Source organism: Dipodomys spectabilis, unplaced genomic scaffold (assembly GCF_019054845.1).
Source record: "Dipodomys spectabilis isolate Male_0828 unplaced genomic scaffold, ASM1905484v1 ptg000620l, whole genome shotgun sequence".
NCBI classification, from domain to species: domain Eukaryota; kingdom Metazoa; phylum Chordata; class Mammalia; order Rodentia; family Heteromyidae; genus Dipodomys; species Dipodomys spectabilis.
Window position 1 is genome coordinate 164,379 of NW_024871297.1, and position 4,902 is coordinate 169,280.

At 34.5% G+C, this 4,902-nt stretch overlaps 1 non-coding gene across 1 annotated transcript; it reads right to left on the reverse strand.

The window, feature by feature from the left end:
- Nucleotides 1-711: 711 nt before the first annotated feature.
- LOC122101045 lies at nt 712-818 on the reverse strand. Its single transcript, XR_006146299.1, has one exon. It is a non-coding gene; the product is annotated as a U6 spliceosomal RNA (small nuclear RNA).
- Between the last annotated feature and the right edge of the window lie 4,084 nt (nt 819-4,902).

The window sequence follows — 4,902 nt, forward strand, 5'->3', positions numbered from 1 at the left end:
TCCCCTCCCCAAATTACAGGAGCGTATATACAAGAGGTGGGCACACCAAGTTCAAATACAGTGAAAACAGGGGTTATAGCATGGGGGAGGAACATATAAAGAAACAAAAAAAATCACATAGCCTGTTATAAGTACGTTAGAACAATAGCAAGAAAGAAAAAAAAACCAGTTGTGTTCCTATTTGGGGGTTCATTACCCTTAACAACATCTTATCTGGTCATATGTGCATAGATTTTGAACTTTTCTGCTTATCCCAGATATATTAGTTATTACAAATTAGGGAAACCCTGTGACCTATGTTTCTTTGGACTTGGCTTACATCACTTAATAATTTTTTCCAAGTCTTTCCATTTTCTAACAAATTGGGCGATGCCATACTTTCTCTTGGGGGCATAGAATTTCATTGCTATAAATAGCACATTTTCTTGATCTATTTATCTGATGAGGGGCATCGGGGTTGGTCCTATATCTTAGCTATCTTAAACAATGTTGCAATAAATATAATTGTGATGGTAGTTTTAGTACCATCTTCTTTGTGATCTTTTGGGTAAATGCCCAAAAGTGGGATTGCTGTGTCATAGGGGAGTTATATGTGAAGTCTTTTGAGGAACCTCCATACTACTTTCCAAAGTGGTTGAACAAGTTGACACTTCCACCAAGAGTGCAGTTCAGTTAACTTGTGGCCACATCCACTCCAGCATCAGTTGTTGTAAAAGTATAAAATGGTACAGGAATTTGCCTGCCATCCTTGCACATGGGCCATTCAAATCTTCTCTGTATGGTTTCAATGTTAGAGTACGTGATGCTGAATGGAACATAGAACATGTATTATATATAAAGTGTGATTGATTTTCTTAAACTAGATAATTCAACAAAAAGTAAGTTTAAAAGAATTTTCATGAAATTTTAGAGCCACATGAGCACACATTTAAGAATAAAGTCAAGATTGACATGTCAAAAACAAAATAATTCCAATTATTTGCTGTTTAAGAGATGTGTAGGAGGAGGAATTCAATTATTCTATACAAGGCTCTTGTCATAATGAACACTGCAGCAAGTGTTAAGTTTTGTTAAAAGTTTTAATGGTTTAAATATATTTAATTTTGGGAATTTGCTTATATATACTAAAACAAGGGCTGTTTGGCAGGTAATAAAACTTTTCGATAAAGTATTTAAGATTTATGGTAACAAACATATGCTACTATGTATGTATATTTCAGAGTTTATAGGAACATTACTAATGAGAAGTTGCCAAGTCTTTGTGTAAAGGAGCAGAATAAAGAGTTAAGACTTTGTTAACTATACAGTTTCTGTTAAAACTATAGGGCTTTCTTATTTTATTTTATGTTTTTTAATTTTTTTTGGGTCCGGTCGTGGGGCCTGAACTATGGGCCTGGGCGCTCTCCGTCAGCTCTACAGCTCAAGGATAGCGCTCTACCACTTGAGCTACAGCACCACTTCCGGCTTTTTTCTTTTTGCTTATGTGGTGCTGAGGAATCGAACCCAGAGCCTCAAGCATGCAAGGCAAGCGCTCTACCACTGAGCTACCTTCCCAGCCCCTGGCTTCCTTATTTTATATGTTAGCGAGGAACAATTGATGATATAAGCCATATACAAATGATTAGATGAGCCATAAATAGTAATCTTAGTGGGTAACTTTAAAGATTACTCATAACCTAAAAACCACTTGTTGAATATCATAATCTTAGCCCATTTTAAAAGTACAGGGATATGAGAAAATAGTAAAATCTAATAGGTAATACCCTTCAAATACTGAAAACACTGATAATTATTTTAGTTTTTATTTTAATCATTAATATTTTGTTATTGGTTTTCCTTATTTGTAGCATTGTTTTCCTTGTAATATAATACAACTTTTTGAAAGTGGTCATTAGGAGGTACATTGAGAAGGTTACTGGGATGGCCAAACCATTTTTTATAGGGCATGTGAATTTACAAAGAGGAAAATTAAGAACAAAATATTTATTTATAAATGATTAAGTAGAGTCTGAATCAGGAGTGTTGATAAATATCCACACCTAAAACCTTAGCCCTAGGCTGAAGCAGTGGTATTACAGAGGTGAGGCCACAAAAGTGAGAGATTGTGTTTTGTTTTGTTTTATATTTTGATTTTTCTGGTCATGGGGCTTGAACTCTGGGTCCTAGGTGCTCTCCCTCAGCTCCAGGCTAGCGCTACCACTTGAGCCACAACACACTTCCATCTTTTTCTGCTTATGCTATGCTGAGGAATCAAACCCAGTGCATGCAAGGCAGGCACTCTACCACTGAGCCACCTTCCCAAAACCCGAGAGACTGTGTTTTAAAAAATCATCTAAACAATAATTGCTTTCTTCTTTGGGTTATATAATTAAATATATTAATATCTTTTTATGTCTTTGTGAATTGTCATACTACTAACTTCAGCCCCTTTATCCTTTTCAAAGTGATGAAATATTTCTGAGAGTTTGCTTCTTTAAAGATTGTTTATGCATTTATAATTTCTTCTGAATCATTTTTATTTTTATTGGGTTATCATACATCAAATACCTCCAAATGTACATGTAGAGTCTAAAGATAGCAGTATGAATATTCTCATACAGCTCTTTTATATCTGTTATGCACTTTCAGTATTGTGATATTTCTCTTTCTCTTTCAGTCTCTTATTTCCCCTCTTTTTCTTTCATGCTCCATGTCTGGTACTTAGAATTTCTGCTGGTCTACTATTACCCTTCAGAATCCACTGGTGTTGTGGAAACATGATAGGGACCATCAGTTACCCTTGCATTCTTTAAGAGTTATTACAGTGACGTGATATTATTCTTTCTTATTCTAAATGGTAAAACAACAGATCTAGGAATTCCTTTTCACTTTTACTACTATTACAAATTTTATCTCATAGGAATCATTGAGATGTTAGGATACTTTTAACCTCTGACCTAAAAGTTCTTTTTCTTTTACAAACAAACTTTTTCTTCTATTATCAGTGAATACATATAATGAAAACAATGCTAACCTATGGAAAGTAGACCGAAGATATTCAGGGATGAAAAACAAGGTTAATGGGGGAAGTGAGTACAAAAGATGGCTATCATACAACAAATATCCTCAGAGCAGTTTATCATGTACACTTTGTGAGAATGGTAATATGCTGGGAACTATACATTAAATCACTGAACAACTGATATATATGCACATATATTTATATATTTATATTTATTTGTATATGAATATATGTGTGTATATGCCCTTATATATCTAGACATGCATGTTACTATACACAAAAATACACACATACATATACACATGTATACATGCACACAGAGAGAAGGACACATAGCTACAGACTACACAAGTTTCATTAGTTGTTGAATATGCCTTAGACAGAATGCTTGGAACTAAATATGTTGAAGAAGTATTTATCTCTAAAAGTTCATTTACCACTCCTCTTATTTCTTAAAACGGTTTTGACAGATTCGATTTGCAAAATGCAGTACAAGTGATAGCAAGTCACTCAGAAATCTCAGTAAGAAAACCTCATGTGGCATCTCCCTGCTCCCCAGGGAATGCTTGTTCTTGTAGACACTCTCAACAACCAAAGTAGCAAGAAAATACCCTGGTACAGAATAAAGTTATAAGGCTTTAAATGACATTCTTCCTTGAGCTCTTTTCCAACAGCCAGCATCAATTCCCAAGCAAAAGTGTGAGTCCTCAGAAGATGGGAGCTCAGCTCAACATTTCACCAACCCATTTGAAAAGTCCTATGTGAGGAATACTTACTGAGGTCTTACTGATTTCCTAGCTAAGAAAAAAAGAAAAAAAGAAAGTATTTTAATGCATTAAAATTTGAGAATAATTTGTAACCTGTCAATAAATGTGTAGAACACAATTATAACAAAATGAAAAAAGGTGATGTGCATATGATTTATATACTCTTGGACGTGGCGAGTGATTTTAGGTGTATCTACACAAGTAGAATCAGCATAAATCAAGCCAGCATTTCTTCATTTAAGATACAAGGAAAGGATACAGGTTGACCCATTGTAACAATGAGATGTACAAGACACTCTATCAGATGCGGGGGGTGGAGAGAAGGGTTGGGGGATGTGGAGGGAAGGGACGGTATGGGAAAAAACAAGGAGAGGATAAAAATGCTCAGTAAGAAATGTACTCATTACCTTATTTATGTAACTGTAAACCCTATGCACAGGACATTTACAAAAAAATATATATTAAAAAGATACAAGGAAAATTTCTGTACATATAGGAAGTTGTATTTGTCACACAATATCACTAAGGTATTGGTTTTAGGAACACAGGCATATTAAAATTTTTGATGCTCAAATTCTGTACATGAACACAGTATATTATTTACATTAGAATCTGCCCTCAACATAGTGCAGTGTAATTGCTATGAAAATTTTTACTACATTCTATATTTGTAAGGAAAAATAAAATCATATGCACTATCAATTCATACATTTTTTCAGATAATTTTTTATTGTGAAAATATCGTAAACAGTGGGTCCAATTACATGTGCAAGGAAATGACTATATTTCTCATCAAGCTTTTTTGCCTCCTCCTTTGTTTCCCCTTCCCATCCCTTCCCATCCCCCCACTCCCCCTCCCCTTTAATCCCCTCCTAGCAAAAGTTGTAAAGTTCGTTTTTCAAGGTAAATCTTGTACATCTCATTGCTGCAATGGGTTCACATTTATTTTTTCCCTTCCCCTCCACAAATTATATCAACATAAAATACAGTGAAAGCAGGGGTTATACCTTGTGGAAGGGACATAAAAAGCAAGAAATAAATCATCTTATAAATTTGTTAGAAACAATCATAAAAAAGAAAAACATTTGAATCCTTACTTTGGGGTACATTTCGCCAAATATCAAATTATCTGAA